Source organism: Ovis canadensis, chromosome 13 (assembly GCF_042477335.2).
Source record: "Ovis canadensis isolate MfBH-ARS-UI-01 breed Bighorn chromosome 13, ARS-UI_OviCan_v2, whole genome shotgun sequence".
Classification (NCBI taxonomy): Eukaryota; Metazoa; Chordata; class Mammalia; order Artiodactyla; family Bovidae; genus Ovis; species Ovis canadensis.
In genome coordinates, this window is record NC_091257.1 from 59,630,580 (window position 1) to 59,644,277 (window position 13,698).

A 13,698-nucleotide genomic window follows, 5' to 3' on the forward strand; every position below is an offset into this window, starting at 1 on the left:
TGTCAGCTGCAGTGTCTGGGGCTGTGTGTTAATATGCAGACCATGACCACCTTGCGGGGGAGACTGGCCACCCAGGATCGATCTGTCTTTGCGTGTGTCAACCCTGCACATCCCAGAGCAAGTCTGCATCCCTGCCAGCTGTGTTGACCCTGAGGGCATCTTAGTTCCCTGTGCCCTGTGACAGTGCCCCCTGGTCCACGGTACACTTTTCCTTTTGTTTTCCCTGCCCCTCTCACAAATGGAAGAAGTGGAAAGATCAGACTGCTTCTCCTTGACTCCACTCCCCACAGAACGGCTGCTGCAGGCGAAATCCGGAACACAGCTGCCTGGCCCTGGTGGCTCCGCAGCTCCCTGTGGACACCCCTGTGAGAGCAGGGGCCAAGCCCCATGGTACAGTCGGAATTGAAAACGGAAAGGAGAGTGAGACGCCGGGAGTGAGGAGGAAGGCAGTGCTTCTCTGGATCTTTTTCTTCTTAACTCTCACTCTTCTTACTACTAATGAGCTTCACCCCTTCACTTTGTTTAGAGCCAGCCGCATGGTGTTGGGGTCATAGCTGTGGGGACGCAAGCTTGTAAGATGCCCAGCCTTAACTGGCACCCTGGTCTCCTGGTGACACACCAGCCTTCTCAGAGACAAAGCCTGCTTCACGGCAGAACCTGCACGCTTGACATTTACCACTGACAGGGAGCTCTTTATTCCCCTCTTTCTCCTGTGGTGTCCAGTCTCTCCTCCACTCTTCAGTCCTGAACAGCAATTTCCTCAGGGGGAGTCAGCAGCCTGTTGACTCATCAGGGGTCAGGCAAAAGAGCTTTCAGCCTCCTTGTCCTAAAACCTGCCCAAATCCATTGTGTTTATTATTGTAGAAAAATTTAGAGATGACTTTTTTTTTTTTAAATAAAGGCAGGAAATGTAAATGTGGCTTTTGAGGACATTCTTTTCCCGCCCTTGGTGTGATTTTGACATGATTTTGATGGCTCAGAGCGGGGATGGTTGGGAGAAATAGACCTCGACTTTTAGAGCACAGGCTCCAGGGACATCAGTAGATAAGTGAGTTCAGACTGATTCGAATTCTGGTTCAGATACTGTGTCAGAAGACAGCCAGGTCACCAGACAGCTGAGTCCTTAGCATTCTCATGGCTTCAGAACGTTCACATGGGCTGGCTCATGCTACCGCAAAATTGCCATTGATGGCGATGGTGATGCAGATTTCTGAGCTAACTCAGAATTCTTGGCAAACTAATTGAGAGCTGTGTTGGTAGGCCGAGACCTGAAACACAGCCACAGGAACCATTCAGTTGTCCCTAAACTCTGCCTGTGATATATCCCCAGGGGCTTCCTGAATTTAGTCCTTAAAGTGCTAACAGTTCCAGTTAACCCCAAATAGCAGTTCTGAAAGTGTGGACTGTGACAGGAGGACAAGGATGTGGGTGTGAAAAAGAAGGCACTCACTATTATTTTAATTTTTAGTTAAGTATGCACATACTGCTGCTGCTTGATGTTTTCTGATGGTTTGTCTTTGCACACTCACATAGAGCTGAATCTGTAAGGCAGGGCATTGAGGTTGTTGTTGTTCAGTCACTAAGTTGTGTCCAACTCTTTGAGACCCCATGGACTGCAGCATGCGGGCTCCTCTGTCTTCTCTCTGGGGCATTGAATAGCTAATCATAATTATTATTCATCTTTGCTTATTGTTGTGGTCCTTTCAGGAAGCCATACCAGAATACTTGTTTTACCTGGGTGGCTTATAAACAACAGACATGAGTTTCTCCCAGTTCTGGAGGCTGGAAGTCCAAGATCAAGGTGCCGTCAGATTCAGTGTCTGGTGACGACCTGCCTCCTGGCTCATAGACAGCATCTTCTCACTGTGTCCTCACCAGGAGGAAGGGATGGGAGAGCTCTCTGGTGTCTCTTCTATAAGGACACTAATCCCATTCTGACAGTCTTATCACCCCCACCAAAGGCCCCACCTGCTAATATCATCACTTTGAGGGTAGGATTCAACATGTGAATTTTGAAATGGGGAATGCAAACATCCAGAGAATAGTACTAGCATATTCACTGAAGAATAGAGTTTGTTGCCTCTGCTAAAGAGTAGAAGGCAGCAAACTCCGAGAAACAGTGAAGCACAGGGAAGCTTGGCGTGCTGCAGTCCATGGGGTCGCAGAGCTGGACACGACTTAGCAACTGAACAGCAACAACAGGGTCTATCTTGAGCCTCATTCATCACTCAGATACAGTTGCGAGCACAGAGAGGAAGGTGCTGCACGTGAGGAGCTGTGTGAGCGTTACAGGCCTGCCCAGGCGTCTACGTGCCTGTTCACAAGCGTCCATTTTGAGTTCTCTGGAGGCCAATGCTGAGACGGCCTCTGGAGTGCAGGGTGTGAGTCTCGGCACCTGGGAGGCAGAAGGTGGGGAGCGAGGACCCAGACTGCCTCGTGTCCTACCTTGAATGGAATGGCCAGCTAGAGCTGCCTGCTGACCCCACTCCTTCCTGGAAGGGCATCTGGGGGCACAGCTCCATGTCCACCAGACTGGCTGAGGACCAGACAGGGCTGGAGGTGAGAGGAACTCGGGCCAGTCCAGTCACTGGGGCAGCAGATGGGGAGCCTAGGGTGGTGGTGGACGCCTCTCAGAGTGGGGAGAGAGGGTTTAACTGCCCTGTGAAGGAGGAGTATGATTAGACCATCAGAGAGCCAGGCAGGGAGGAGTGCTCAGCAGCAGTGTGGAGATTCGAGCACACTGAGGACAGGGGGACCTTCTGGATAGACCTATGATCCCCTGTGTCTGTGAGGAAGACATGGTTTGGAGGACTCCACACACCATCAGAGAGACCTGTTATGGGTCCTTGGGTGCTCTGGAAGGCCCGTGAGTCTCACAGCAAGATGGGGATGGCAGTGTTCTTATTAGGACATGGAAGAAGCATGTGTGGCCTGCAGTCATAAAGCACTTAGGTTTGTGTTCTGTGTGTCCATACTCTGTGTGTGACCAGGGCCTCCCTTAGTGATCCTGAGCTCTGAGTTCCTTCATCTGTAAGTGAGACAACCTGGGCACCCTCACGGGGATTATTCGCATCCCAGTGGACTCCCGAGTACAGCAGGACAGGTGTGGACCTCCAGGCACACAATAGGTTCTCAATCCAAGCTGCATGAGTGACTAAACAGGGATGAAGAGGAAAGATTCTTAGGAGATGATTTGAATGGTTAAAAGGGGAGATAACCTACTTCAACCCAGAAGGAAATAGTGAAGTTGAGAGGGACGGTGTAGTGGAAGAAGGAGGCATTTAAATAGCACAACCCCTCACTGGACTTGGGGGCGGGAGCCAGATGAGAAGGAGGCGTTGAAGTCAATCACCTGGATGAGGTCGTAGCCCCTGTAGCTGCCTGCAAGTAGCTGCCCTCAGCCAGTGAAACCATCCTGGTTCTGGCAAAATCCTTTGTGATATTCTGTGTAACTAGTCCTGCATTAACCTTGTTGTTGAGCCGGAGAACCACAAGGGTACCACTACAGTAGCATAAATCATGGTGCCAGGCAGTAGTCCAGGGTTCAACAGGGCTGTAGTAGTTTAGCTTCAGGTAAATTGTGTTTGGGATGCTTCTGGAAGTTCAGGCTCTCCCAAGAGAGACCAAGGTCATTGAATAGAACTGAGACCAGTCTATAGATGTGAAGCCCAGAGACTGAATGCGTTCACCAAGTGGTTACTGTTCACCCTAGACCCAGCTTTACCTCTCCAGGCCCAGTGCCCTCTCTCTAGTTCAAAGCCTTGTCCTTTCTTCCTGGGTTACTATAACGAACACAGAAGTGGTCTCTCTGCCCCCTGGTCTTCCCCTCCCTGCAGCCATTCTCTGCTCTGCTACTTAAATGGCGATGTATCTGATGAGGTGTCTCCTCAGGTGGAGCTGCCCCAGACTTCCTCTGCTGTCTACCACTGCCTTCCTCACACTCCAAGTTCCTGCTCACTGTCTCGCTCATGTCCCTTCTTCACCTGGGTCTTCACTTCTCAGGACTCAGCTGACTGGGACGCTTTCCTCACCAGCTGGTCAGGTCTCTCTTTTGCAGGCTCGTGTTTTTGGCAGAGCCCTTTCCCAGCTGGCTGTGCTATTGCCTGGCTAGTGCTGGGCCCTACCCAGTTGATAGGGCCAGGCAGGCACTTCAGATCTGCAAAGCCTGCAGGCACAGGATGGCAGGGAGGGGTGAGAACTGTGCACACTTGAGTGAATCCAAGCAACCAGCTAAAAAGAAGCCACAGTGCTGGCTGAAGAGGCCTTGTCCATAGACTTGCTTGACCTGTTGATCACAGATTATGACCCTCAGACTGGACGGGTTTCCTGAAGGCAGAGACTAGAGAGAGATATGCCTGTTCCTGAAGGAAGGAGGTGATTAGTTTCAAGTACTGAAATGTAAAACGGTAAAGGACACAACCTAATAAGAAGATGCAAAAGAAGTTGTTATCGTTCAGTCTCTCAGTGGTGTCCGACACTTCGCGAACCCATAGACCGCAGTACGCCTGCAGGGAAGCACAGGCTTCCCTGTCCATCAGCATCTCCCAGAGCTTGCTCAAACTCATGTCCATTGAGTAGGTGATGCCATCAACGATCTTGACCTCTATCATCCCTTTCTCCTCCTGCCTTCAATCTTTCCCAGCATCAGGGTCTTTTCTAATGAGTTGGCTCTTCACATCAGGTGGCCAAAGTATTGGAGCTTCAGCTTCATCATCATTCCTTCTAATGAATATTCAGGATTGATTTCCTTTAGGATGGACTGGTTTGATCTCCTACAGTCCAAGGGACTCTCAAGAGTCTACTTTAACACCATAGTTCAAAAGCATCAATTCTTCAGCACTCAGCTTACTTTATGATTCAACTCTCACATCCATACATGACTACTGGAAGAACCACAGTTTTGACTAGATGGACCTTTTGTTGGCAAAAGAAGAGGAAGACACAAAAGGAGTTTATGCAGAGCAGTTTCTTAACTATTGAAAACAGGGGGATGTTCAGACTGAAGAGTTGAGCAAAATTACTGGAATAGTGAATATGCTTCAGGAAAGGAGGATATAGAGAAGACAAGTTAAAATGACCTGCTAAAAAAGAAACATATAGGGTCCAAGTGTCCAGGCCTGAGGCGTCCTACGGAACCCTCCCCCTGCCGGCGCCTCAGAAGGCAGACCATTCATCAAGAATTTTGTATCCAAGGCACAGAAGTTTGTTACCGAAGATGATGAATGCTGACATGGATGCAGTTGATGCTGAAAATCAGGTGGAACTGGAGGAAAAAACACGACTTATTAATCAAGTGTTGGAACTCCAACACACACTTGAAGATCTGTCTGCAAGAGAAGATGCAGTTAAGGAAGAAAATCTGAAGCTAAAATCAGAAAACCAAGTTCTAGGACAATATATAGAAAACCTCATGTCAGCTTCTAGTGTTTTTCAAACAACTGACACAAAAAGCAAAAGAAAATAAGGGGTTGATATCTCTTATGTCTTACGGAATTGCTGCTGATCTTTTTTTTTCTTTAAAACTTGGATAGATTCCAAAAGTTACAGTACTTTTGTTTGTGGCTTCACTGAGTATTTATGAAGATAATGTCAGATCTAGGCAAAATTAAGAGCATAACAGGAGACTTCCATGAGTTTGTGTATTATGTTAGTCTATGAAAATGTGCAAATGTAGAGACTTTATAATTAGAAATGCATATATTTATGAAACTTGAAAAATGAATGTTTTATCAAATTTGTTTTGATTTATAGGGTTAGCATTGTCTTATATTATAGGCATAGAGATACAAGCAAATAACTACCGTGTTGTGAAAAAGTAACCAAAATCATGTACCGAATGCACAGCTTTATGTACCCTGTCTACCATCGTGTGCCTCTTTTCCATTTGCTATCTTCCTGTTTTTCCTTCCCCTAAGGAAAAAATTGGTTACACGTTTGAAGAAAGTAATTTCAGTAGCTAATCATCTAGGAGAGTAGCCTGAACTCTAACTGTTGAAACTTAACCAAAATAAGTTACTTTCTCAGTTAGGGCTTATTTATTATGTTTAGTAGTAAGGATAGTAGGTTTCTCTTGCATTAATTGAAAATGGAGGCTATAAAAATGAAGGTTTTTCTTTGAATTATGGTATGGGGAAGATTTGTTATTAAAAACTTCCTTTGCACAAAATAACCCACTTGGTATCTGAAAAGATGAGTTCTGGTTGTGTGTGTGTTTCAAATAGAAAATTTTGAGGAAAAATAGAAGTAGGGAGGGAAAAGCACTTCGTAAGTACCTGTAACCAACTCCAAATGTTTCTACTCCAGATTTATTTTCTCTCTGGCACAGATTGGATTTTGAAAGGAATATTTTAAAAAATGGATTAAGTTTGGCTAACTTTATGTAAACCACACCTGGAAGAGAATAGAGTTTGGTCTCAGGTTTATTTGTTGTACCAGCAGATCAACTTTGCAAAGTCCATTAAGAGTGGATTAGTATCAGAGTCTTGAATAGGATGAGAGAGTTTTACATGTAAACTAATTGATGCTTTCTCAGTATTTTATCTACTTCTCCCAGAAGTTTCTGCAAACCCAACTACTGGTTTGCAGAATTTTAGTCATTTAACCGTTTTTTAAAATTTAGTAGGTTCCATTTGGTAAGGAAATCAGTAGTTGTTAATTAAAATGTTAAATAGGAAAAGAAATCCACTAATATAGTTTATAGTTATTAAATTTAGGCTAATCATGGACTAATCTTATGTTTGTGTTGGTGTAAGATTTGATGACTTTAGCTGTATGAATATATAATAGTCATACTGCAAACATTTTTGCATCTTTGTGACCAAATTTTCAAACATTTAAAATTGTGTTGCAGTTACGCTTTGCTGTTTAATAAAAAGCTGTTTCAACAAAAAAAAAGAAAAAATAAAAAAGAAACATAATTTTACCAGTTAAAACAGTCCCTTCTCAGACTTTCTGGTGGCACAGTGGATAAGAATCCACCTGCCACTGTAGGGCATACAAGTTCAATCCCTGGTCCAGGAAGATCCCACATACCACAGAGCTATTAAGCCCGAGCACTGCAACTGTTGATCCAGTGCTCTAGAGCCCAGGAGCTGCAACTGCCGAGCCTGCATGCTGCAGCTACTGCATCCCGCACGCCCTAGAGCCTGTGCTCCCAACAAGAGAAGCCACTGTAAGAGGAAGCCCGTGCACTGCAATGAAGAGTAACCCCTGCTTGCCACAACTAGAAAAAGCCTGCATGCAGCAGTGAAGACCCAGCACAGCCAAAAATAAATAAAACATTAAAATTCCTGCTCATTATATTAATAGAAATTTTAAACTAGAATGAATAGAAAGAAGTCAGTCTGAGAAGGCTGATCTGTGTTCTGGGAGTTCACAGTGCTTTGCCAGTGTGGAAATGTAACAGACAGGACCTATGGGCGGGAGGAGGGAGGCATGGCACACAGAGGGCACTCCTCCAAGATACCAGGTAGTGAGAGGGAAGAAGGACAGCAGCGGAGGAGATCTAGGCGCTAGCCATGATGGAAGTTGAATGCAACACTTTTAATGAGCCTTCAGAAGCTGCTTCCCAGATGACTTCCTGTTAACACCTCTGGGGTCACTGCTGCTACCTAGGGTGACTGTATGCTTTGTCAGACTAAGAGCACTTTTGAGGGAGCCATGTAAAATATTACTGATAATTGTGAGAGTTCATCAGGCTGAAGAAGATGCTAGCATGGGCCAACCAGAGACTGTGGCTGACACCACCCCTAGGAGGTGAGGAACGTAGTCTTTGAATTGAGCAATTTACTGCCCCATATAAACCACTTGCTTTATGAGTAAAGGAGAAGGGAAGATGGCCATTGGGTGCATGACAGGCAGTCCTGCCACCAAACTCACCTCCAGCAGTGTATTATAGATGACTGAAAATTGGTTGCTTAATATCATTCATTTGTGCCTTCTTCCCTGTTAAGGAAACAGCCTGATCAGTCCCTAACACTTTAGTCTGAATGACAACACTTTTGCTGTCTTCTGACTGGTGAAAGCCTGAAAGACTGCCATTCACAGGGATCGGAGAGACGAGGGTTTCCGTAGATGCAAACTCAAGGTGTGGGTGGGAGGAGGCTGTGGAATGGATTCCCAGGTGGAGGAGAGGATGGGCAGGGTTACACACACTTTCACTTATAAACCCTCCAGCTGATTTCAGGGGGAGAGGACTGAGGCTGCCAGTTTGGGACTAAGTTAATCTGACAGCTACAGCACTACAGGCAGTTACGATATTAGTTTAATAGGGGTGCCATGTGAAACATTGACAGCTGTGGGCGGAAATAATGAATCAATCCGATGGATCTGTAATCCAATTAGAAATGATTATTATCCAGCTTGTCTTTTCTCCTGCTCATTAGGATAAGTGGTGCCCTCTTGGGTGAAGAGCTCTGTGTAAAAAAAGCATGAAAAGCAGCATGTAAAGTCACATGGATCTCTGGCCAAAGACAGGGCCTGGTCCTGCTGGGAGGGGAGGGGGCATTTTCTGCTCCCAAGACTGGCAGTCCTGCTGGGAGCTGACAGGAGACACTTAGGACCTAGACTCTCAGTGGTGCAGCTCCTCACTTGAGCAGGAATGTTTGGCTCAGAGGTTTCCCAACTGATTCAGTATTTAGATGACAGGTTGGGGACAGTCAGGCCCTACAGCTCCTGATGAGGTCCCTAAAAGCATGCAGCACCAGGAATAGATTTCTGCGGACAAGACAGTACACCTGAATCTGACTCAGGCCTCTGAGTGACTTCCAGTTTATGAGAATGTGAGGTCAAAGAATAGCTAAAGTACACCATGAAGAGACAGATCTAGAATATGTTTTTTTTCCAGCAGCTCAACTGGTTCCTTTAACATGTCAGGGCCATGAAAAGAAGGGTAAAAAGGAGGTGTTGGTCTAAGAATGTACCAGAGTACCATGTCTACCTGTTACTGTGTGGGTGTTATTCAACCTTAGTTTGAAAAAAAGAAAACTCTTACAAATACCTTATTGAAATCACTTTTGAAATTAGAATATGGATTGTATGTTAGATCTTAACAAGGAATCATTAATTTTGTTAGGTATAAAAATAACATTGTGTTTATGTTAAACAGTCCTCTTTTTAAGAGATGCATAGGGAAGTGTTTAGGAATTAAATGATGATGTCTCTGATTTGCTTTAAAACGCATCAAAAAAGAAAAAAAAAAGGAGGGTAGCTTAAGTAAGTGTGGCCACATTTGGGGCAGTGATCAGTTTGAGAAATAGGCCTCTGCAGGTTCATTGTACTATGTGTTCAACTTTGGCATATTTTGAAATTTTTCGTTAAAAATTGAGCAAATAAAACTTTAACAAGAATTATCAGTTATCTGTATTGTGTGTTTTATTAGCCATTTTGCCAAATTCCGTATACTAACAATTGTTTATGGTCAGAATGGCTGACGTGAACTTTCTGAATGACTCTGGAGGGCAATTTTGTCAAAGAGACTCATTTTCAAAAATGCGGAGTGACAGGGTTATACTTTATCCTTATGGGATGTATAGATTCTAGGTTTCTATATCTATGCAGCTAGAGGCAGAACTAAATTAAGGAAATCTGGAAGATTCACCTACCAAATCGAGTGGTTGGAGGCATAGATTTGCTTCACAGAATTCTTTACGTGACTTGAATGTCGGTGGCCTGACTCAGTGGACTAGTAGCATGTGTATTTCTATAAGATACACATATATGTGTGCATATACATATACATACACATTAATGTTCTTATAGAAACCTGGGGGTCATGTCCCACCTGAGATTGTACCTTTCTGCTTCTGTGAACACCAGCAGAAAGTCACCTCAGTTCAGCTCTGGTGGGAGCTGGTGTCAGAACCCAGCTGACAAAAGCGCTGAGTCCTGCCCAGTGGCCCTGGACGACCTTTGTTCTCACTGTGCCTCAGTTTGCTTCTTTATGGCATGAATGTGATAATACCACAGATTTCTCCTGCTGTGAGCAATGGTGCTTTACCATATGTGCAACACCCAGGGAGTGCCAGCACTAGGAATGAGAATTCTCTGCTCCTGAGAGCTCTCAGAACTGCTCTGAAGTCTTAGATTTCAATTTTATGGGGTTGTAGTTTACTTATGACAGAACTTTAGGGTTCCAGTCCCGTCAAGATCTACCTCAGGGTGCCCTGTGCTCCGCTGCACTTCTTCCATCCTCAGTGCCTTCCTGGCCTCTGGTCATCGCACGTCTACTGTCTGTCATTTACAGGAGTTTGGCTTCAGCTGGAATTGGCCTTAGGAAGCAGTACTACCAATAACACTAGTGGAAGTGATGGAATTCCTGCTGAGCTATATGAAATACTAAAAGATGATGGTGTTAAAGTGCTGCATTCAGTATATCAGGAAATTTGGAAAACCCAACAGTGATCACAGGACTAGAAAAGGTCAGTTTTCATCCCACTCCCAAAGAAGGGCTGTGCTAAAAAATGTTCAGACTACCAGATAATTGTGCTTACTTCCCGTGCTAGTAAGGTTATGCTCAGAATCCTTCAAGCTAGACTTCAGCCGTACTTGAATTGAGAACTTCCACATATACAAGCTAGGTTTAGAAAAGGCATAGGAATCAGAAGTCAAATTGCCAACATTCATTGGATCATAGAGAAAGTAAGGGAATTCCAAAAAAAAAATCTACTTCTGTGTCTTTGACTACTTGAAAGCCTTTGACTGCGTGGATCACAACAAACTGTGAAAGATTCTTAAAGAGCTGGAAATACCAGGCCATCTTACCTGTCTCCTGAGAAACCTGTACACAGATTAAGAAGCAACAGTTAAGAGCTTACCTGAAACAACGGACTGGTTCAAAATTGGAAAAGGAGTATGACAAGGCTATATATTGTCATCCTGTTTATTTAACTTCTATGTAGAGTGCATCATGTGAAATGCTGGACTGGATGAGTTACAAGCTGGAATCAAGATTGCAGGGAGAAATATCAACAACCTCAAATATGCAGATGATACCACCCTAATGGCAGAAAGCAAATAGGAACTAAAGAGCCTCTTGATGAGGTTGAAAGAGGAGAGTGAAAATGCTGGCTTAAAACTCAACATTCAAAAAAACGAAGATCATGGCATCCAGTTCCATCAGTTCAGTTCAGTTCAGTCGCTCAGTCGTGTCTGACTCTTTGCCACCCCATGAATCGCAGCACGCCAGGCCTCCCTGTCCATCACCAACTCCCGGAGTTCACTCAGACTCACGTCCATCGAGTCAGTGATGCCATCCAGCCATCTCATCCTCTGTTGTCCCCTTCTCCTCCTGCCCCCAATCCCTCCCAGCATCAAAGTCTTTTCCAATGAGTCAACTCTTCGCATGAGGTGGCCAAAGTGCTGGAGTTTCAACTTTAGCATCACTCCTTCCAAAGAAATCCCAGGGTTGACCTCCTTCAGAATGGACTGGTTGGATCTCCTTGCAGTCCTAGGGACTCTCAAGAGTCTTCTCCAACACCACAGTTCAAACGTATCAATTCTTCAGCACTCAGCTTTCTTCACAGTCCAACTCTCACATCCATACATGACCACAGGAAAAACCATAGCCTTGACTAGATGGACCTTAGTCGGCAAAGTAATGTCTTTGCTTTTTAATATGCTATCTAGGTTGGTCATAACTTTTCTTCCAAGGAATAAGCATCTTTTAATTTCATGGCTGCAGTCACCATCTGCAGTGATTTTGGAGCCCCCAAAATAAAGTCTGACACTGTTTCCACTGTTTTCCCATTTATTTGCCATGAAGTGATGGGACCAGATGCCATGATCTTCGTTTTCTGAATGTTGAGCTTTAAGCCAACTTTTTCACTCTCCTCTTTCACTTTCATCAAGAGGCTTTTGAGTTCCTCTTCACTTTCTGCCATAAGGGTGGTGTCATCTGCATATCTGAGGTTATTGATATTTCTCCCAGAAATATTGATTCCAGCTTATGTTTCTTCCAGTCCAGCATTTCTCATGATGTACTCTGCATAGAAGTTAAATAAGCAGGGTGACAATATATAGCCTTGACGTACTTCTTTTCCTATTTGGAACCAGTCTGTTGTTCCATGTCCAGTTCTAACTGTTGCTTCCTGACCTGCATACAGATTTCTCAAGAGGCAGGTCAGGTGGTCTGGTATACCCATCTCTTGAAGAATTTTCCACAGTTTATTGTGATCCCCACAGTCAAAAGCTTTGGCATAGTCAATAAAGCAGAAATAGGTGTTTTTCTGGAACTCTCTTGCTTTTTCGATGATCCTGCAGATGTTGGCAATTTGATCTCTGGTTCCTCTGCCTTTTCCAAAACCAGCTTGAACATCAGGAAGTTCACGGTTCATGTATTGCTGAAGCCTGGCTTGGAGAATTTTGAGCATTACTTACCCAGTCCCATCACTTCATGGCAAATGTGGAAAAAGTGGAGGCAATGACAGATTTTCTTTCCTTGGGCTCCAAAATCACTGCCAATGGTGACCACAGCCATGAGATCAGAAGATGCTTGCTTCTTGGAAGGAAGGCTATGACAAACCTAGACAGTGTATTAAAAAGCAAAGGCATCACTTTGCTAACAGAGGTCTGTACAGTGAAAGCAATGATTTTTCCAGTGTCATTTACGAATGTGAGAGTTGGGTCATTAAGAAGGCTGAATGCCAAAGAATTGAGGCTTTTGAACTGTGGTGCTGGAGAAGACTCTTGAGAGTCCCTTGGACTTCAAGGAGATAAAACTAGTCAATCCTAAAGGAAATCAACCCTGAAAACTCGCTGGAAGAACTGATGCTGAAGCTCCAATACTTTGGCCACCGGATGCCAAGAGCCACCTCATTGGCAAAGACCCTGATGCTGGGAAAGATTGAAGGCAAAACGAGAAGGGGGCAACAGAGGATGAGATGGTTGGATGGTATCACCAATTTAATGGACATGAATTTGGGCCAACTCTAGGACATGGTGAAGGACAGGGAAGCCTGGTGTGCTACAGTCCATGGGGTCAGACATGATTTAGTGACTGAACAATAAGAATCTTATATAAATAAGTTATACATAGGGTGTGATCTTTTGTTTCTGGCTTCTTTGATTTATGTAAATGTACTGCGGTCCACTCATTCTGTTGCGTGTTATCAGTAGTTTGTTGTTTGTTTCAGTCAGTGACTTGTATTCCACTGTATAGATAGATATGTATTAGCTTATTCATACATTCACAACTTGACAAATGATTGGGTGGTTTCCATTTTGGGCCTGTTTAGTTTTATAAGAAAATTCCGAACTGCTCCGCAAGGCGACTGCACCGTCTGCATTCCAATGTGTGCACGTTCCGGGAGCTCCACGTCCCAGCCTGCCCTTGGGTCGTCAGCATTTTGTGTGTTGGTTCATTGGATGGATTCTTTAATAGGTGGTATCTCCTTGTGGTTTAAATTTGCCTTTTTCTAGTGACAGTGTGGATCATCTTCACGTGCTTCTCACCATCCTGTGTCTGCTCGGGTTGAAGTGTTTGATCAAATCTCTTGCGTTTTCTGTTAAGTTTGGTATTTTTATTATAAATATTTTCTCCAAATCTGTGCTTGTGATTTCATTGTTGTAATAATGCAGAGGTTTTAAATTTTGAGGTAGTTCAACTTATCAACATTAATACTTTATAATTTATTCTCTTGTATTCTACTCATGATATCCTTGCCTATGATTGAGTCAGATGCACAGAATACACATGTGTGA

At 44.3% G+C, this 13,698-nt stretch overlaps 1 pseudogene; it reads left to right on the forward strand.

The window, feature by feature from the left end:
- The first annotated feature begins 5,106 nt into the window (after positions 1 to 5,106).
- On the forward strand, positions 5,107 to 6,906 carry LOC138417870 (short coiled-coil protein pseudogene; annotated as a pseudogene).
- Positions 6,907 to 13,698: the final 6,792 nt, after the last annotated feature.